Genomic DNA, 23,418 nt, shown 5'->3' with positions numbered 1-23,418 from the left:
TTCAATTATATTTGTTTCAGTTTCTCCAACTTCTATCTTTGGTAAATGTCTCTTTTATTACATTTTTTTCTTTTAACAACCCAACAGAGTAAATGTATACACACATAATGATTCATTCTCAATTGAGGACAAAAAAATACATATTTTTAAAAAAATTTGTGATTAAATTAACGTGTGCAAATCTAATTTTGACAACTTCAGAGCAGACAAAGCCTTGGGGACCTCCTGTGATCTTTAGCGCCCCCTTAGGGGTTGCCTGACCCCGGGTTGGGAACTGGTGCTTTACTACACTCTAAGATAAGTCATAATAGATTGTTTTCACAGTAATGACAATATTGTGAACCATGCTGAAGGCCAGTATTGGATTCGTTCACTAGCCCCTTAGTCTTACTGCTGTCCAGCTTATTGAACATGTTTTCAAGAGTACAACTGAATAAATATCACACTTATTTGACTAGAGAACCTTGCTTGTTTTGGAACATAAATTACCTCAACTTGCCTGTCAACTTAAATTTTTACTTTTTTTCTTAAGTTAAAACAGACTGGATTGTGTAAAAGGTGAATACTGAACACATCAGGGTAAACAGTATAGCCACAGCCTTAACGTATGAATCTGGTTATTTGATATATTTATTTGATGTCAAATGAAAGTTTATTTATTATTAAGATATGCTGATGGCATGATGTAAATGCTGCTGATGGAGGAGACTGACTCTGAACAGTACAGAGAAATGTGGACTGTTGCCTTTTTACTTAATATGTTCTAACTGTTCATTAATAAAGTGCTTCCAACCTAATTAAATACCCTAATAATAAACTATTTATATATCATTTGTAAAAGTAGTCTAATTGTGAAGTGGTACCATTTGGTCTTCTCAAAATTTGACTGAATTAGGTTCACATACTGTCAGTCAGCTTTATTTCATCACTGTGTCTGAGAAAAGACAAAGCAAAGAATTTATTTTCTTGCCTCCTTAGATTTTTTGGGGCAAGTAGACAACTTCTTCTTTTGTTTTTTTCTTCTGTCTTGAGTGTTCTACAGTATTATACACTATGGTACAAGTGTTTGTCCACTGCTTTAAAGTCAAAACTGTTCCACCAAATGAAAATCTGCTCAAAGATTGTAGGGCAACAACTTGAGAAACTCTATGAATCAGCCCACCATAATAACATATTAAAGCTGGCCAACACCATTGTCTCTGACCCCAAATATGTCCTGAACAGTGAAAACAAACTGGAGATCCAGAGTTCCACGATTTATTAGACTGAAGCAGTCTTTTGAACACAAATCATGGATCTTAATCCCAGATCAGATGTATGTTGAATATTGTCTTCTGTGGCTGTAATGTTATTAAATGTATCTTTCTTTCTTATCTGATTTTTTTTATCTTCTATGTGATGTTAAAGTATCAATAGCAGCAAAGTAAATTAAATAACAATAAAGTATCATTGTCATACTAATCATCATTATTATCATCAACAACAACAGCTCCTGATCAAAGTCAAGTCAAGCTGATTTATTTAAAGAGCAAATCTGAATGTAAAAGGATAAAAAAAAGTAAATCAACAAATGCATATAATCAATAAATCTGAATAAAGTCATAAGAACACAACATTTCACAGATTAAAAACAAGCAGAATGTGAGCAGTCATGTGATCATGATGATCATGATGAGGTGGATCTTCAGGCAGGTTTTAATCAGAAAATGCCTGATGATTTGTATTTTAACCTGGAGCATGAAGAGCAGTGATTGGTCAGCAGATCTGATGTCAGTCCATGCTGTGCTTTAAAAACAAATAATAGAATGTTACATAAAATTGATTCTGTCCTTTAAAGGCCAGTGTAACTGAGATATGGTCTCTGTTCATGGTACCAGTGTGGAGTCAGTCTAGACCAGCTGCAGGCCAGATAAGGCTATCTGAATAACTACATAGAAGCATGAATGATGGTCTCCAAGTCCTAAACAGACAGGAGTGATTTAAGAGATTTAAGATGGACCAAGCTCGCGCTGACAGCAGAGTTGATTTGTTTGTCAAATTTTAAAGCAGAATCAGAGATAACACCAAGATTTTCTTGTGTGGGAATTTACATTCAGTGGCAGAGAACAGGAGTACTGATTGTGGTGCTGGAGTGAAGATTAGTGAAATATTGAGTGTCGCTTACTGACATGTGGTATCATGAAAAACAGCGAGTGCAAGTACAAGTATAGAGCCTTATGTGAAGCAGAATTAAACTAAAAGTCAAAGATTTCAGGTAGATTACCAATGCTGCAGTAGTGTGGTCTCCCTTTAAAGGACAGACTTAGCCACTCTTGTTGTTTTTGAATGAATTCCTCTGAATGAGAGGTTATAACAAAGGGAAACTTTATGTGGCAGCTTTGATTTGTAGAGGATGATTATTTCCTAGTGTAATGTAAGAAATGTCATTTCTGACATCCAGTATGTTTCACCACTGCAACTGTATTTGTGTTGTCTTATAAGTCCATGTGAGGGATGTTCTTGTATGAATGACTCAGTAAACAACAGAGCTAAGTAAAGATGTGCTGCAGACCACACTGTGAAGAGTTAAACTACGTAGTGTGTTCAGAGGAAGCCTTAAAATAGTCCCTACATAGTAAGCTATAGTATATATTCACGTAGTTACTGGACAAAGGAAATGATCAGATCACCTTTATGAACAAGTTTCTCTGGTCAGGTGTACAGGAACTGCTGTCAAGATGCGTGGGAATAAAGCATACAACTTCAAAGGTTACTGGTCTTTTCCACCACAAACATTCCACACTGACAGAAGTGCAAGTGCTTTATAATGATCTGAGATTATTAATTTACACTGTAAAACTGAAAGTTCAAATTAATTATTAGTAGTAAGTAGTGAAAATGTTTTCAGTTCATTTCTCTAGGGGCACTATTAACTTAATGCTGAGTGTTAGTAGAATTTGCTTTGTTTTGTGTTTATTAAACTTATATTTTTTATTAATGATGGAAATAAGGTCTTTAAAAAGGTCTGTAAAACACAAATATTTAAAGAAATTAAAAAACATTTTATATATTTCTATTTTGAGTTTACTGAACATGGAATAATTATACTTAAAAATTATTCAGTTCTGATAACTAATTGCAATTAGAAGGGTGAATGTGAATTCTTGTTGTACTTACTGAAAATATTTGAGTTGACTTATTCAATAATTTTACTTTAAGAGCACGTGTAACACTAAATCTAAACATTTAAGCTCTTAAAACCTTAAACATCTGAGTTTCTGAACATTGTGGCAAAATGTGGAAAATTGTGGCAACTGATTGCCTCAATTTTTTTGAGTACTTATTTGGATTTACAGGGTAGATCTGCTGAAGTTGCTTTCTTTCAATATTTTGTATGGTTTTCATTTGTTATTGTATGCAATGTTAATGTACTGTTTACTGTATGAACTTATACATCATTAATAAAAAAATATAAATAAGTTACAACACAGTTTATATATATATGTATATACATACATACATACATACATATATATATATATATATATATATATATATATATATATATATATATATATATGTTCTTTGAATATGGACCTCAGGAAGCGTAGTTGTTGCCAAGACAACTACTAATGGGGATCCATATATGCAATAAAATACACAGTGACAGTTACATCTATGCAACTTTTAGGTGTAAGCCCTGGTTGTACACTGTATTCATCGTACCACAATTGCATTGTTCAGTCAAGCAGAAAGAAGAAATGAAAGTTTCAGTGGCGGGCGTTTGAGCATCCTAAAATCCCACACAGCATGTCAGCATACTATCAGACGTGTCGTTCATTCTGAATATCAGAGGTGACAAAAGTCCACACATTCTTCACTCAAGTAGAAGTACAGATATTCATTAAAAAAAAACAGGCTCTGGTTAAAGGAGAAGTTAAAAAAAGAAAACGTGAAAAGCTACGGGCTTTGAAATGTACTCGAAAGGTCAAAAGTAAAAAGTCGTCCTCTGAAGGACATTGCTACTTACTGTTTCTGTGCAAAGCCAACTGAACTTCACCTTTTCTCTACAACTGAGTCTGTCTCATCTTCTTCATTTTTGTCCTGTTAGGTCTTGTTACATTGTTTTCATCTTGTTACATCTTGTTATATTCTCTTAATTTTGTTAGTCTTTTACATTGTTTTTCTCTTATTTGTTGTTACGTTGTTTTCATCTTTTTACATTTACTGTGTGTAATATGCACTGATGGATACACCAAATGTACTTTCTATGTGCTAGTGTCCCATGTATTTAGGTTGAATTCAGTCTTGATATTGGGAAGGTGGCAAATAATGACGCTAAATAAAAATAATCAATAATTCCCCTCAAATGCATTACAACTAAAGTAATGAGCCTGATTTGAAAATGTAAGGAGTAGAAAGTACAGATATTTGTGTTCAGATGTAGGAAGTAAAAGAAAAAAGTTGTCAGAACAATAAGTACTAAAGTAAAGTATCTGAAAAATCTGCTTAAGTAGATTAATGTAGTATTTGTACTTTGTTACTTCCAGCCTCTGCTGAATAATCATTTCCAGCGCCACAATTATGACCAAAATAATCTGATTGACATGAATGAAAAAAAATAATTGCATAATAAATGCACAAACACCATCCCGTATAACTGCATGTTAACATCTTATTATTTTTTACAATGAAAAAGAAGGAATCTCCAATTATTTTAAAAGCTCACTAAACAAAAAAGAGGATGTACTGCACAGGTAGGCCAGTGGCTACTGGGAAACTACTGTGGCTCTGTGACTCTCCACAACAAAGTTGACTCCATATTGGAAAAAAATTATTTAAAGGACCGGTCTGTAGAAATCTGTGGCAACTACTGGTGAAATGGCAGATTTCAACCAACTCACCTACCAAGCAAAACTCATGTAAAATACAAGGGTTATATCTAGAGCCCGTGTTTGTTTTTGTCCTTTCTGGGTTACTGAAGAAACATGGCGTGGAAGAGGACCCACAATCTGGATAAATGACTCATTCTAAGATAATGAAAACACAATGATTCTTAATTCAGCTGATTTTACACTAATGAAAACATTTATATGAATATTGTATTCCATTGCTACCAATTACAATTTCTGATACCTATTACTGCACCTCAGGGCAAATGATTTTCTGTCACACCATCTGTCTGAGCCTGAGCTCCTTATCAATCTCCATCACTGCACTGCTCACATTTGGGACATATTTAGACAAAAGACAGCGGCAGTGGTGGTTGAAACAGTCGCCAGATGACACTGAAAATAGCTGATTATTTTAATTGCAGCACTGAAATTTGCAAATGTTATTTTTCAATCACAAGCGTAGCAGACTCATTAGAGCTGTGTTTTTCACTCTGACCCAAGTGTCATCCTGTCTGGGACGCTCTGAGCGAATTTAGCACCAAAATATTCTCATTAAAATTATTTGTGTCTGAAAAATGAAAAAAAAAAAAAAAACATAACAAATTATTCTTGTTATCTGAGAGCAATGAAGTCACATTTACTGGAAAACCATTTCTTACAAACAATTCTCATCACAACAAGCTGTGTAGGGCACAGCGGTCGGTGCAGAATGAAGCAGTAATGCTGCATGAATCCTGATGTTGGACATGTTTGTCTGTGGCATTCCTGGTGGTTACAGAATAAACATAGGGGGAGAAATCATCTGGTTTGGTTAAAGAAAGATGAACACAATGCAACTGGCTCAGTTATGACAGTTTCAGTGGTTTCTGCTCTCCTCTGACTGCCACTGCTATCCCTCACTTTTTTATCATCTCTGGCAGAAACAATACAGAAAGGGACAGTTTGTATTTTTTGAAGTGGGGTTGTCTAAGGCAGTGTTTCCCCTATCCTGGTCCTCAGAGCTCACTGTCCTGCATGTTTTAGATGTTTCCCTGCTCCAATACACCTGATTCAAATGATCAGGGCCCTGTTTCCCAGAGCCTTCATAGTGCTACATGCATTGTAAGTTGTATTTTAAGGTCTCCCTGGGAAACAGCCCATAAGGTTAAGGGAGACCGTAAGATACAACTTACGATGCACGTAGCACTATGAAGGCTCTGGGAAACAGGGCCCTGATCATTTGAATCAGGTGTGTTGGAGCAGGGAAACATCTAAAATATGCAGGGCAGGAGTCCCTGAAGTCCAGGGTTGAGAGACACTGGTCTAAGGTACTCATCCATAGTCAGTGTATTACCTACAGGAAGCAAAATATACTGCTGTGGACAGGGTAAGCAGCAAAACTGTTTTTTAGGTGGCTAAAAAAAAAATCAGTATCAGTTGAAGAGCAATCAGACAGCCTTTTCCAACAGGTTTTATACTAAGGTTATGGACAGACGAATAAATCTCACATGCTTGTGGCGCACTAAATAGCATGTTGGTAAGGAATTTCAGATGTAGCCTGTGGCTGCTAGTAAAAATGCAAAGCCAGTCAAGACAATCATCATAGTAAAAAACTCCAGTTATCTCTAACAACTACTTATTTCACCAGCTAAACAATCCCCTGAAGATGTTGATGCCTTAACTGTTGTCCATTAAAGCAGTCCCTCCAGGATTTCGCAGGCCTTTTTTGGGATTGCTGTGGCCTAAAAAGCCTGATTTCATGGCAGCTTTTCTAAAAAATTGCGATGCATATTGCAGTGCTTTTAGCCATTTTTTGCAATGAAATTGTAGGAGCGAGTGAAAGTTGCAAAAGAAAGTTGTGGTTTTTTTTGTATAATTCATTAAAAATCAAAGGCAATTTGTTCCAGGGAGAACAAAACCACACTCTGTTCTGAGTGTTCTAACTAACCTTACCAAAAAGGCCCCTGATTACAAAAATGGCAGAAAATTGCTTTATTTTTAAGTGAAGAAGTGTATCAGGGGAATGTTTTCACAAAGAAGCATCTTTTTAGAGTTTGAACTCAGTCAAAACAGAACAAAGTGATCAAATGAAAGTGCACAGAGCGTTGATAAATGTCAGTAACAATGACAAATGTCCTTTTCAGTACCAGTGACAAAATTAAAAAAAGACAAAGGAAAGTAGTGAATAATAAAACATCGAGTCAGTTCATTGAGATGTACAGTGTTTGTGCAGGGGATCGCTCTGACTAGGGGAACTGCTACTATAATAATTGGTCAAATTTGCAGAAAAGTTGCAAAGTTCGGACCATATTTCAAGGTTGCATAGAATTCACAAGGATTGGCTGAATTTGCATGAACTGTTGTGATCGCAACTTCACAACATCCTGGAGGGACTGATTTCGGGTGAAGTTACACGGTTTAGATGTTGGTTAAAATCACCTTTGCTGCTGACCCCGTCAACAGCAGTGTATTGTTTTCCTGCTACACTGGTACTCCTGCTGTTTCTCCAAACTGGGTACATGCAGACCGTCATCTACTTTGGTAAGACACTGACTATGGATAACTGGATGTACTTCATACTTCATACCACACTTCAAAAAATCCGAGCTATCCCTTTAAATGGCTGAGGGGGCTTTGTTCTTCTCTGGTCCCATACAGAGTTTGGATGTAACTCTGTATGGATGCAGATAGAGGTGAAAATGTCTTCTAACACAGCACATTGTGTTGTCTGATGTGAGATATTACCAATCATTCACGCCTCAGTGAATTTTCAATGACTCTTCATGAGACGAGCTTCTGTTGTGAGATGACTGTGTGCCTGAAAAGGAAAATTATCTCTTTCTGAATGGCTGGGAGAGGTCCAATCCTGCATGCAGATGAGTGTTTCTGTGCCATCTGTGTCCTGTCAGAAAGGAGCCAAAACATCTACAGATAATTGTTAGACTATTCTATTGTGTACGCAGAGCCTCTCTGACTTTGACAAGACAGGAATCCCAAATTATCCCCCAGCATGATCAGCTATATACCACAGAGAGGAGTGTGGGGAATTTTGCAATTCTGAACCAAGACACACTGAATGAATTTGAACAGAAAGGTGTGAGGCTGAGCAAGAAAAGCTGAGATGCTGTTGATTTAGAATGAGTACAGAGTTCAGTGTGTGAGTGAGAGGTGGGCGTGATGAGGGGGCTTTCCTGACAAGCACCGTTTGATTTCGCTGAGAGCCTGAGGGGACATTGACCAATAGGCTCTTATTCCTGATGAACTGAGAAAACTCTAGTGAAGCTTAATTATAACACACATTTAAAATGACTAGCACAGCATTTAATCCCTTGTCCCATGTCCCACATAGAGCATGTCCCACATTTTGATTGGCTCTTATTTTCCAAAGTCAAATGATTGTAGACATATATGTAGATGCTGCTTTGGCCTTATATTCAAGTAATTGGGAACTGCACTTTTTCTTAATAAAAAGCATGGTAACATTTACATTGCTCACCTAAGTCAATGAGTTGTTTTTATATTTAAGGGTTTATGATCTATGAGCTTTTTTCCTGCTCTATAGGACTTTCCATGCTGTACTTAGCCCCAGGCTAAGGGAGCTGTTAAATCTAGACTAAGAAAGCTGTTAGCCTTAGGCTAAGAAAGCTTACTGGTACAATCCTGGCACAATCCTGGAACATTCCAAAGCAGGCTAACCCCTGCTTTAGCCTAGCTCTGGAGCAGGGTTGACCCTGAGTTTGTCCCCTGAAAATGAACTAAGCCCAGGGGTAAAAATTGTCAGGTGAAAGGGGGCTACAAGAGCTGAGTAATCATCGAATATTCTAAAATGTCAGTTGGTACCAACAGACATGTAACCCAGAGCTAGTAGATGTGCAGTGTGAATCATATAGCCCTGTGCTTAGTTTAACCCTGGCTTAACAATATGCATATGAAAAGTGGCTAAGTTAGCCCAAAGTTAACTCTTAGCCCAGGTCTAAGAATATGCAGTGATAAGCCCTCATGGGTGCTACTGAATCAACCTAAGAGCAAAGCATATCTTACAAGCTAAGAAATGTTTGTTTTTTAATATCATTTCTTTTAGAATACCTCTCAGCATTGCTAACATGTCCCACATTGTCCCTGTCAGGTACCAAGCAGTAGGGCAACGAGGAGAACAGGAATTTGTTGAAAAGAGGGTTTTTATTTACCCAAAAAATAACGCCAAACAATATAAAGCAAGAACTTAATAATTAGGCCTATAAAAGAGGTCAACAAAATATAACTATACTCAAAAATGATAGCAACAAAACTGTGTTAACTGAACAAACTGAACTAACAAAATGAAATGTGAGGGAACATATATACCGGTTTGGCCAAACCAACTAACACAAAAAGGGGAAAACAAAATGGTATCTACTAAAACTAATACACAGAAAAAACAAACTAAACCTAAAAACCCCCTCTGACACGGCTGCAGATGGTACGGCCTGATGAGCTGGCCACAGGATTTAACAGGTTCCACTCCTGTGCCACACCTTTTGCCCGTCCAGGAGGAAACCACCCCCACCAGCATGGTAACTCAAAAAAAGACAAAGAAAAATGATTAATACAACAGAAAATTACTAAATCTAACCTTACAGTGTAAAAATGTGTGCACTCCATTTAAACAGTGTAAAGCTAAAGGAAAATAAAGAAATTATAACTCAAATAACTGTAGTGTGGACCTGAATTGTTTGGGGTGTGGTTGACTGCAAATTAAACTAACCTGTGCATTGAACAAAGAAGTGAGGTGAGTGTGCATGGTTTTTACCCTCAACTGTCCATTTGTGTGGCCTTGGCCATCACAGTCCCACACAAACACACTCTGTGTCCCACATTTGGTTTGTTGGGATACAGTCACCCTACACACACTCCACTGTAGAAACTAAAGCACACAGCCACATGCTGAGTCTCTAGTTGCACAATGCTGTGACATATAACCATTTTGTGAGATGCACATTTGCTTAATTCCTGCCTGTCCTGCTAATTCTTTTTTCATCCTTACATTTCTTATTTCACTTTCACAGTCAGCTTGGTACATATAGTGTTTAGGTTTTGTATAAAGCATTTTTGAACATATTTGAAATAACCTTTAGCAATGTAGCAACTAGCTAGCATTGCCACCTTCATTCAAACTGGACAGAAACAAAATAAAACCTTTTTGGTTCGTCTTTCCACTGCTCCAACAATCGCCAACTCTGGTTTAGCTGAAATAAACCCTTAATTCCCTGAGGTAGATGTGAAAATATTCTGGCCATAAGTGCTGTTTCTTTCCATTGCTTCTCTGGTGTCTGACCCCCATATCGCTCCTCTCACGATATTTTCACATCTAGAGCAGTGAATGAAGAGTTTATTTCAACCAATCCAGAGCTGGTGATGGTTGGAACAGTGGAAAAAGAAAGAGAAGCCAATAGAACGTTTTTGGTCAATTTTATATTATTCCTGTTGAGTGTGATTAAAGATAATGGTGATAGCTACCTATCTAACATCACTAGCAGTTATCTATGACATGATTATCAATATGCTCACAGACACTACTCCAAAATGAATAGTACATTCTTTTAACAATATGTACCAAGCTACCTTCATGAATAATCTCTAAGTTTGTAGGAGGTAATGTTATAGTACTGACAGGAAGTAAAACAGATGGATATACATTACACTACATTGTGTAAGTAGAGAATTACCTGAAAATAAAATAGGATCAAATTTAAGTGGAAGGCTAAACTAGATCTGTGAGGGAGGGAGACAGAAGATGAGGGAAGCTGAATCCTGGCATGAGCCTAGGAGAAGGCTGGGCGTTTGCCTGGCTCTGCTCTGCAGGCGTTTGGCACGTCGAGGGTATCAGAGTCGAGGTCTGAATCCATCCACATGCACTGAGCTGACCTGTATTGTTTTACTCCGACTGAAATGAGAGAGTTCTGCCAGTAAAACCTAAAGCCCCTCATGACATTTGTTTTGCAGAGCTACTTTCAACGCAATCATCCACTTACTTCCCAATAACTTTGATGTCTGAAAATCCCCTCTGTTTGAATCTGGAAAGTATGATGCAAACAGTGCAGCCTGGCAGGCTCTGCAGAAAATGATCAAGTGATACTGACAAGAATTGTTTTTGTAACGCTGCACACTGACATCCAGGATAAGAGGAGGATGCAGGAAAAGAGAAAGAGGGCCAAACCAGCCAGTGGTCTCACACGGAGGGCCAAGGAGGGAGCCCCAGTAAACAGTTGTTCCTGTCTCCCTCTGTGGAGCCCCCGCCTCCCCTCCTCTTTCTTTGGCATGTGTTTGATATGCTGGTCATGTCTGTGGGATCCTGTGTGTTTTTCCATCGTGTAGAATGGCTCGGCGGACCTGGACCTATCTCTCGCATTATTCTGTTATGTGGCCCGGAGCCACTGAGTCACTGCCCCCGGCCTTCCTTCCTGTCTCAGCTCTGGGCCAAACCTCCAGTGCAGGATGGGAGATAACCTGCTAATCGCTGGGCCCCGCGCCTGCAGGACGATAAGGGCCACTATCGTGTGGCTGCCAATAAAGTTTAAATGTCCCTCTGACGTGTCTGTCAGCTGTGTGTCTATCAGCTGTGCTTTTGGCAAACACGCCTATGCCCCTTTAAACTCATGAAATTCACAAGAATCTGAGGTCTGTCCAGTAATTACATTACTCATGTTTTTACTGTAAAAAAAAATCAATAATCATAAAGTAGATTTCAGTTAGATTTTTTTAATCTAATAAATATGTAGGTTTATTATATTATATTTATTATTATATGTAGGTTAAACAAGGTGGGATATTGTCTTGTTTAGCTTGCATCTGGCAGTTAAATACTTGTAAACCTGGTGTCGTTTTTGGTTATCTCATCATTTTCTGAATTTCTCTGTGTGCTCTGGGACATACATCCTATCTTAAGTCTTCAGAAGTGTCTAAGGATTTTACCCAATTTGGTATTACAGGAGCAAAACTAACTTTGGGCATCCTATTGTATCTGACTTAACGCTATCATATCTCAGGTAAGGAAATCTTAAATATTCATCAACATTTATTATCAGTTTTTAGCTCTGTTCTCACTGAACAGAGCTAAGTAACTGCTGTTTCTTAAACATACTATAAAAATGGAGCAAACACAATTACAGGCTCTTAACTTAAAAACAGATGAGTTAGAGGTATTGGTAACATCTGCAGAGAACTCCAAAGATGTTCTTTTTTCGGAAATGTGCAATAATGCTTCCTCTAAAGAAGAAATAAAAGAAAGAGAGTGGGCTAAGATACAGCAAGCAATAAAAGATGAGTCATACGGACTGAACAAGTTAGCTAACACTACCATTAGCTTGGCTAGTGGTTTTCAACCTTTTCGAGACAGAAAAAATCAGAAAATCAGAAAAATCATGCGTCATCTGTCCAAGACTATATAGTAACTACATGAAAGCTGCCAATTTTACATTTGATCATTGGTACAGGTGCAATGTAAAAACCATTCCCCAGTCTAAAATATGGCCCTTATTTACCATCGTGCTTGCTGGACTGAGTAGTTTGTTAAAGGGATAGTTCATCCAAAAATAAAAATTCAGTCATTACCTGCTCACCTTCATGCCAGTTGAAGGTTGGGTTTAGTTTTTTTAGTCCACCAAACACTGCTGGAGTTTCACAGGTAAAACAGCGTTGCAGAATCTCCCAAACAATTTAAAGGAATGACTAGTTTTCAAATGTAAAAAATCGACCAAAAAAACTTCTACTTCTTTTATTTCTCAAATGCATCCAGTGACCCCTAGAAATCATCTCGTGACCCCCTTGGAGGTCCTGACCCCTGGGTTAAGAACTCTTCCGTTAGCTAGTTAGTAAGTTAGCTACCGCTACAGGTGGGAAAGTGAAAGTTAGGACAACTTAACGATAATTCTAAAGTTTGGAGAGTTTATTTATATATACATATATTATCTGGGAAGTTCTGATCCTTGTGTAACACACATTTTTTATCTTAGGATAGGAACATTGACTTGGAAACTTTTCATCTATAATGGCTTTTTTCCTAATCCTAATTACCCTGATTATCAAAGAGTTTTAAGTTAGGAAGTTGGGAGGTTTCTGTAATGTACCCCCTGGTCTTCAAGAGTTAATTAGTCCCTCCAAAAGCTGCACACAGAGTCTGTCTATTCCCAGAATGTGTAATTGACAGATGTTTTCATCTGATTGCTGTTGTTGTTAATGTATGTAAATGTCCATTCTTTTCTCTATCTTTTAGCTTTTTGTTCTTTGAACTGTGGTTTTGGAAATGAAGTGAAGTTACATTGAAATAAATCAACAAAATGTTAAGCAATTAAAGCAATCAAGGAATGTTTCAAATGCAGTAATCACACAACAGCTTGTGATTCTCCCATTGTTCTCTCGATCGACCACGTTTACATTCACTTAAACATGCACAATTTCCCCTTCCTGTGCCAAGGAACAAGTGTCCCGGTTTCCCCAAGTACACCATGTACATTAAAGGAGAGGATGAATAGGCCTCCCTGATGTTTGGGCTAACTAAGGAAAAAACAGCCAGTTGTACATGTACGTTGTACATTCTTTTCAGTAGAGATGAGTCATGTGTCAGTGGAGTATATTTTGGCATCAAACATCTGTTTTTGTCTTTGCATTTCAGTACATGTTGACCTAAAGTCACACTGATATGGAGGCCAAGGGAAAGGACCTTACCCACCTCTGTTGCCACCACCTCGGGGACAGTTCACGGAGCACTACCCTTTCTGATGATAAAGACCAGAAAAATGTACAACTCAAATTGTGTACCAGAGGTGAGGTTAGTTCTACTGTTCCATTGAAACAATAACAGACATAGTTTGGTGATGTTGTGAAATACTGTGGGATTGTGGGAGTTCCCTTTTAAACAACCACCATTGTTGATAAAAATTTGATGTGGACGTGGACGAGGTAATATTCAAGTTATATTCACGTACTTTTGCTAACTTCCTTCCTCACTCTCTGACGCATCCCAGGTTTTCGTGGAAGTTCTAGCAAATAGCAGCAGCTAGCAGGAAATACACCGTTACCTTAACAGATTTCTGTCCAACATTGTTGGAAACATTTGGGACGAAGCAGTGGTTCACAAACTTTTCTCTGGAAGCAACTGATAAAAAATGGTTCAAGTTGAATATTAGTGTTTTAGTGTTTGTGTTTTTCCCCAACATAAATCAGGGGACCCACACCCCAATTAGGGAAACACTGGGATAATGTAAGCACACAACTAAACAAAAATATATATAGTTTTAGACATTGTGAAAATGTTATGTATTATAGCTTTAAAAAGTGTGCCACAAATCAGTTTATTTCATTTCAGTTCTCAGTCAGCTTACATCAACACTTATTTGCCCAGATCCATGAAGAACTAACATTACTCAGCGCCAATTTGAAAATGATCAAAGATAATTTTGTTTGTGTACAAAAACCACACAGTGGTCAACAAATGAATTGCAATATCTAAAATGTGTGGGTTGAAAATTACAGAGATGGAGCAACTTCCAGCCTCTTTCGACAGTTGAAGTTACACAATAGCACAGTCAGTTGAGGCTCTGTTCAGGACTTGGAATTTGTGAGTCTTGACTTGGGACTTTAGTGCAAAGACTTGAGACTTACTTGTGACTTCATTGAAGCGTTACACAAATGAATTAATTTCCCTTCATCTCTTGGATCAACTAACATTAACAGTATTCATTCCTATCAAATCTACACTTAATTTCCCAGAGTCACTTTGTTTAAACCAGTCTGACAGCATCCGATCAAGTTCCAGGAGAAAACCATGAAGAGCTAATGTTATATAACTGAGCTTCAGTTAAAAAAAAAAATGATATCATTTGTGTACAAAAACCACACAGTGGTCTGCAATATCCAAAAAGTGAGGGTGAAAAAGTTACTGATGGAGACACAACAACTTCTAACATTTTTTGGCCTTTATTTAAAGTTGCACAAAGAAGACGAGGCTGTGTGGTAAACATGACATCACATTTGATAAAGAGCACATGATGAATTGTTTCAGACTTGAGGGCTTGACTTGCTGGTCAGTCAAGACTTGAGACTTACTTGTGACTTTCAAGACGTGGTCCCACCTCTGGTACATGGTGGCCTAAAGTCACACAGATACGTTGTTGGTTGATGCCCTGGTCACATCAAGTAGTGACTTAAACTGTCACTTCTGATGAGCTGTGAGCTAGTTTGAACAACGCCAAAGAGCATATCCACCTCTACTGCCATTAGATGCTGAAGCATCTCTTTCATCATATATACAATTTATCACATTATATCATGTTGTTTACACAGTTTTCTGCCCCCATTTCAGTTCAACTAATTGAATATTTGTAGATCCTCTGCATTTGTTCTACTCTTGGATTAGAATTTAACTCGTTCCATTTCATTGTGACCCATGTAATCAATTCATGCAATTGATAGAAACGGTTGACTCAATGGTTAGGCAATGAAGCATCTAACTGGAGTCATTTCACACAGGCCAGTGAGCAGAATGAACTGAGGAAGATCTTACTCCAGTCATTCATTCATAAGAGGTCAAACTGCATTAACATAGGCCTCTTTAACTTCAATAGTATGATGCCAGAATATTTTCATGTGCCCAGCAGGAGATTCAAGTGACGTCTTGGGAACATGGAACAAATTACAAAGTTAGAAACTGTGACTTTCAGCAGTGAGACCATCTTGCCCTGGCTGATGTCTGGTGGCACTGGACCACCCGACTTCCACCTTCTCCTCACATACATTTGTTTTTGGAGCCGGTGCCGTCTAGGCTTCGCTCAGTCTTGAGGTGTGGGCTCTGCCTTTCTGACCTTTTCTCATGCTGCCATGACCTGCTGCCCTCTGGACTGTCTTTGCCTCACAGTAGCTGGCCGTAGCTACCGCAACCCCACCCACCCCCGCTCCTGCCATTGCACTCCCAAACTCGAGCAACAGAGTGTCTGGCAGCGGAGCAGCTGAGGATTTGAACAGATCTGGGCTGATGTCTCCGCTCCTTGAAAGTGTGATCTGGGGCTATACTGTACAGCACGGCAGCAGGAGGCAGAGAGACAGCAGCGACTAAATATAGTGTTCGGGGGGCAGAGACCACGTCTTTTATCTGCTCGTTCAATTATTTATTCGACAGCTCCATCCAAGCTGGACTCCTTGGTCGTGGGGTCATCAGTCTCAGTTGATCTGTCTGGGAGGTAAAAGCAGCCCCGACTCTGCTGTCTGCCCCGTATCATCATGTTGACCTCCTTAGTTTGAGTCATTTTCCACCAACAACATTCTTTATGCAACTGAAAAACTTGCATCAAGCTCTGCCTAATTGGAGAAATGTGAGCTGTTGTGTGGCTGAGGTTGACTTGCAGTGAGACCAGATCTGTGTGGTGCTGTAGCTCATATTTATAGACTGCATGGGTCTTTGTAATTACCCCATTGCCATGGCTGTGTCTGTGAATCAGCTCTCTCCAGCCCAGTGGCCGGCAGGCCTCTGAAACAGGAATGCTAAATACATAGGACCAGAATGTGCATATGCCATTATATGGCCAACCTCAGATTTGGCTGTATTTCCATTGTAGTCCACATTTGTACTCCCTGCTCCAGTCATTGCATGACAATGAGAAATAGCTTGTTTGATCTGCTGTGCAGCCTTCAAAAACGTACAGGGACAATTTTCATCTGGATATCGATTGACCCATCTTAAGTCCTGCTCCTTTTTGATCTGTGCTCCAATAACAGGTGAGCAAGTTTGGCAAAGACACGACCCACCCTACTCTGCCTCCAACTGGCTTACCTTGACATTCTTACCCTAACCCAGTGGTTCCCAGTCTGGGGGGTAGGCCACCCTGGGAGGGTGCAGATGACAAGGGCAGAAATAAAGAGTGAAATAAATAAGCAAGAGTTTGCTGATGCTATCATTTCACTGTGCTTTATTTCACTAAAATTCCAATTTTAAATCATGTTTTTTATCAGTTGCTTCCTCAGTTATTGTTAGTGATTGATAGAAATTATGAGGGTGGGGGCCTCTGAAGGGGAGCATGGGAGAAAAAAATAGAGTTCACAAGAGTTCATGAGTCAAGTTCAACCAATAATAATGACTCCTGTGTTCTCTTATTGTGGAAATAAATAATTCTCAAAGAGTTTTAATTTGTTAGTTAACAATTATTGCAATTTTTCAGAACATTTTTAACAAATTATGATTTCAAAAAATGATGGAAGCAAAATCAGCCATTTCAAAACATGGTGGGGAAATGTCCCCAGCTTCTCCACTTCAAGGAAAAGAAAAATATTTCTTCAATTTATTACATTTACCATCAACACTGATTGCACAGCCACATGAAAATTGCTAAATTTTCCCTTTAATCGCATACAAATAAGAGTGACACATGGTAATATGTCACATTGTGTTTTCACATCTACATATTATCTAAATATATCAAGTGCACTTTTTAAATCAAGCTGAAAATAACTTGATTTTCACAGAGTTGTTTTTCTTCCAGTAATGTTTCATTCTTGAAACTGAAACTGGCTTATTTGCATTTACAATCAACAAACCCCATGTTAATTAATCCTGACAGTTTTAAAGATGTTGGATGTGTGTATTATCACCCCCAACAGTCCAATCAACACATTTCATTTGTTCTTGTATTGCACATCAGATTCCTTAAATAACTGTGCAGTGGAGTGTTTTCTCTTGTTTTTCTCCTATTTTTCTTTAACCAACACTGCTCTTTCTTTTTCTCCACACACTTTCCAGTAAAACATGACATGTGGTGTATATTTCCCCCTGTTTGCTGAGATGTAAAGGAGGAAGGCCCATATGATGTAATTGTCCAAATAAGGGGCAGTGCAGAGGGTGGAGAGGCCCCTTCCTCTGTATGATGTCATGTCACTGCAGCAGTTTGCTGTTGATAAGGAGCGTGCAACTTCACATCCACACATGTGGCTTGTCTTGTCTTATCAGTGTTCTGTGGAAGGGTGAGAAAAACACAAACATGGAGCAGATAAGCTGTCTCTTCTGTTCCAGTAAACATATGTGATGCACACGAGCCTTTTCCTAATTATAATTGATATCACGATGGCATTCTGATTGAATGCTGGCTGCTCCCATATTTTATGTATCAGTGCATCGTTTCGTCTGACTGAAGCGCGTCTGTTTTCACCGCCAAAATGCTCCCTGTCCCTGAGTAAACACTGACTGTATCCGCTCTCCCCCTGGCTCCCGGCTCCCTCATTGATTGGCCTGGACAATTTATTAGCCATTGTGACAGTTTCCTGTACAGCCAGGGTCGACAGGGGAAACGGAGAGGTATGCAGATAAAGTGCTCTGAAACATTGTGCACAATACCTATTGTGTTTTAATTGCAGGTTGAACTGTTACCTCTAAAATGTTTTCCACATACCTTTCAGTGTGAGTGTGTTCTCGCTTGTTATTCTACATGCATGTCCTGCTGCCCAGTCTATTCCCTCAGCATACTGAGTAATCACATAACTTCTGGAAAATTACGGCTGAAATGTTCAAAAACAAAAGGAAATGCCAGCAAATTCCACAATAAAGCAATTAAACCTTTAACAATGGCTCCGTGTCCTTGAACTGCAAATTCATCCGTCTGTAAATGTCAAGTTCAGTCAACAGTTTCAACACTTCAGTAGGAAATATTTTGGTCAGATAAATCAGCAAGTAAGTTGTGGCACACAGCTTCCACCTCAGCCATGTTGTCATGTACAGCAGTTAGGCTATCAAGAGAAATAATGACAATGCAGTTTAATTACTTCATGATCTTCTGCCTGAGAGTGATTCACATTATTCACACAGTGGCTATTTTCATCTGATGTCACTCCCAGTGCAAGTCAAATGTAGAGCAATGTTTCTCAAACTTTTTACACCATGTAGCCCCTACTGGGCTCTCCAAGTACCACCTTACTGCTTTGTGCCATTTGTTGCAGGTTTAGTGAATACTTCACTGACACTTCTTAAGTAGCCACTAGCACTTGTACTCACTGCTCTAAATATTTGCCTACTGGTGCACTTCTCTTCATAATAGTTGCAGTTTGAAGGCATGATTCCAGTGTTTGTGAAGCATTCATTTTCATTCTCTTTATTTTACCTCCACTTACTATCTTGCCATCACAGTTTACCTTGTAAATATCGGATGGATGACACATTAATTTAATCTGCATTAGCAGATTGATATTAAAACATTTCAGTGATCAGGTATTTTATGTATTTTCATTACAAAATGTGTACTATTTGGATAGTGTTATATCTTTATAAATTAATTAAGTTAGTAATTTGTTACAGTTACTAGTTGCTTATCTCAACAATCAATTACCACATTATAAAACTAATTAGTTACTTGGGAAAGTAACTTTTGTGCTACTTTTACATTTCTCCATAAATTCTTTTATTAATGCACAGAGCTATACTATGAATTTAATATATTATTTTAGTGTAATTGTATTATTTTTGTGACCACTGACAATTTGTTATTGTACTCATTATCACCAATAGGAGTTAATAATACTCCTGACCACCAGAAGGCAGCAATGATTAGCATCTACCTGTGAGCTAGATTTTTATTGCCTTTGGATTAGAATGTAGGATTTAGTAGAAGACCCACAGGAAGCCGGATACATTGCTACAGATGTTAATAAATAAATATATGGAGAACACATTATGTTATACTATGATGAAAAACAAGTGCACATCACCTGAACTGTAAGGTCACGTGAGAGCAGGCTGTATCTCTGTGCTATGTCTGCTAGTAGCAGAGCCCATTCAAATTTCAGCAACTGTAACTGTGTTATTAATTTTAGAAAAGGAATAAGTTACAAATCTAGTTGTTGCCAAAGGTATTGTAATTAGTTACTTTGTGATGTGTTATTCCCAACACCACCTGTAACAACATTTGTGTTGGATGTCTGAACATTACAGAAAAATATGTGTTCCATTGAGTAAAATGTCAAAAGGAAAGACAGCAAGACAGTTAGCTAATGTTACATTGCAAGCTTGATTCCATTCAGTGTGTTTTACTCTCAGATTTGGATAAATGTGTCCAAGATGCATATTAGCTAGGAAGTGTCTGAATGTTAAAGACCCCCTCCAGTGAAAATCTTTAATCTCCTACCATTTAGTCCAAGGGCAGTCTCAGGAACCAGGCAGGAACCAGTCCTGTTAATCCAGGGGGTGGTGCTATACATGTCATTAGCAGTGAGGCCCAGCCCACAGGAGAAGCTGGATGTAGCTAGTTACTGTGATTAGCCAGCAAAAGCGATGTGTGGAGAGGGTGGGACTATTTGCATATTCATGAACCTTGAATACTAAATGAAAGCGAGGTGTACAGTTATATGTCTGAATATTTAACTAACCATTGTCTTTTAAGCTGCTGATCAATCTGGAAGAGGTGAAATGATAATGATCTGTCAGATTTCCTGCATTAATATAACTTGCAACATGGAATACAACCACATCATCTTCTGATATAAGCATTTGATTTTCCCACCCTGAGCGAGACGTTAGAGGAAAATGGCCACTGTGTGACCTCTTACCTCCCTGTGTGGCTTACTCCAGTACAAAACAATGGAGATCGGCAGTGACATGCAGCTGTTAGGATTTGCCAGAGGACACCTCTGCAGCAGCAGTCTGAACAGTTTAGAAACTGATTGACAAGCGGCTGTCATACCAGGGTATGTAAATATGTCCTGTTTGTCTGGTCTGAGCGAGTCCTTGACAGGAGAAGCCAAGCTTAAGATGATGTGCGTTAACACCTCTCATGTTCCATGAACTCAGCACAGGTCACAGACTCTCACTCACAGTTCAGGGTTCAGTGAATATCAAAAGTAAACACTCAAACGGAGCGCAAGTGTCAGAGGTAGAAACTCACATGGTTGGTTTTACACGGTAACACATCACACAGAGAACTGCAGGAGGCATCCGTGTCAGTTTTATTTATGAGGGGATCCACTAACATGTGAGAGAAGTGTCTGATGAGTGATGATGGGTTCATGCTCGTGCTCAAGTCCAAAACTGTTGGATTTCAGACCCTGCTGTGCTCGTGTTACATTCCTGTCACCTTTACCCTCCAATATCACACCTGCCTTTACCATACAATGTGAAAACTGATGACACTTGAAAGGAAAATGGAAGGACTACTCTTAAAAGAAAAGAATAAAAAGAAAAACACTGTAAGGAGGAACACCTGTGAAAGTCAGTTCCTTACCCAATATGAGGTGGTTTAAAAATACCTGATGTGATCCAATGAAATATGTCAAAAACATGGCCTGACACGACCCAAACCCTTCGGATCCTGTTGGGTGCCATCAGGCTCAGACAAAGATCTCGATCTCTACCTCACTCTCTCTAACAGTCAGTTATGAACAAACATCCACCCACTCTCTCAGTCCACATTTCCACAATTCAAATTTGGCTGGGTGGTTAATAACATGTGTTTCTGTGTTCTGACAGTAGACATATTTATTGCTGCTTTGCAAAAACTTTAATTTGAGTGGTGAGTGATGACTTAATAACAGGTGAAAAACAAGGTTTTGTGAGAATAATCTTTCCCGAAACTTCCTTGAATTTTTTTCTTCATCTGTGAAGCAGGTCCTGGCAAAACATTTTTTGTTTTTGGCCTGGCAAACCTTGTTTCCCCCCACATGTTTCACAGATGGGAAAAAAAAAAAAAAAAATCAAGGAACTTCAAAATATTATCCTCACATAACCTTTTTCTTTTCACCTTAGGTCATACACCGACTGACACCATATTGCTGAAACAAAATTCAATCATGGTATTTTGTGACAGATATAAACGGGAAAAAAAACTATATAGCATATATATAGTGTAAGCAGTATATTGTGGTTGGGTTTGCAGGTCCGACATGGGTGCCTGCACATCAGCAACATGGATAAATAGATAAAATGTGAATCATAAGTCAGTAATTATATGGAGTGAAAAATGAAATTTTTGTTTCCTCACCCCAGAGGGTGATATTTACGCATTATAAGACAAGGTAATAACTATATAACTATAACTATAATAAATAACTGTTTGCACACTGTGTATAACACTATCTTGCAAATTGTTTTCTAATAGGAATGCTAATTAGTCATATTATGCTATGTTCATTACATAGTGCTGCCCAAAACACACAGGAACATTAAAGACCATTACAGTAAAAGTGCACATCATGTACATGCTGCCTTGGCGGCTGCAAACATTAGCATGTTTAAGGCGCCTCATCTGGAGGAACATCTGGCAGATCCATTGTTCCTCACTAATGGAAGACAACTGGGAACCTCATTACAGCATTTTTACTGCAATGCAGCTGCACCATCTAGTGGACACACTCAAAACAGCTACTTTTGTTAAATCGAAACAGTCCTTACATTTTGTTACAGTGCATGAATGACTGACAGTCACAGTTTTGAGACATTTCTAGGGCAAAATTATGAGTTGGAGATGGATTTCCAGCAACTGTTACAGTATACACAGAGTAGCGAATGGAAGTTCTCCATCTTTAACTCCATTATGTGCATATGTTGTGGCTCAGCCTGAGGCCCCTCTGGTCCTCATTAGGAGGCAGCAGCTGCACGCTGGCTGGGACATTCATAGATGAAGAGGTTAATCTGATGATCTTCAGTATGGATACTTGGGCACATTCTGCTTATACTGTCTTGGGTTTATGAATGAGATGGAACTGTAGATGCGGTGATCTGCAGCTCAAACTGGCCACATGAGCGTGGCTGTCAGCAAAATTCAGGAGGATCATTAAGAAAAGAAAAACAAGAGGATGATAGTTACACACAACTTGACTCCAGTTGGCGTTTTGAAATGCTGTTATCAGGAAAGGAATTATTTTAGGGCTGGACTATCATTTGCAGAAAGCTTAAGGTTTCTTAACCTGAATGTAATGAGCAAATATACATATAATTCAGCATCAGCTCATTTACTGTTCCTTTTGGAAGAGTTTATGGTGTCGCATGTTACTGTAAGTTGATGTCCATCAACATTGGGATTTGAAAATAAGGGAATTTTTTCAACATCCCACCCTGGGCTATCCCACCTCCCTTGCCACTGTCCACACATCCAGGGCTGCTGGACTTGGGGGGCAGGGGGACTAGGGGACAAAGGGGTATGGGACACGTGAGTTTGGGGAGGGGCCCTGATGCAAGAACCTAATTTTGGAACATTTGGAACATTTCCACCAAAAGTAAATTGCTCCAGAACCCAAAAATAGCTGGTTTTCCTTCCTTCTCGACCTCTAATGAGTCAGATGTGTAAGAAAAGATCAGAAAAGATCTCATTTTAATTTATGTTGCTGTCTGCACCAGCTCCTACTGCTGTGTCTCAGCTGTGTCTCACAGGCGTAACATTTATGTGCATGAGGTTTATGCCCTATGAATATATTATGTACATACATACATATATACGTATATATACATATTTCTAGACAAATGTTGCAACCTTGGCTGAGCAGAGTGTGCTGCTGAGTCAGAGAGCAGCTCACTCTTCTCCAGTTTGTAATTCCACAGACTCTCTTTAATTTACCCAGCAGC

This window comes from Lutjanus erythropterus, chromosome 11 (assembly GCF_056507025.1).
Source record: "Lutjanus erythropterus isolate fLutEry1 chromosome 11, fLutEry1.hap2, whole genome shotgun sequence".
NCBI lineage: Eukaryota > Metazoa > Chordata > Actinopteri > Lutjaniformes > Lutjanidae > Lutjanus > Lutjanus erythropterus.
This window is presented reverse-complemented; position numbering follows the sequence as displayed.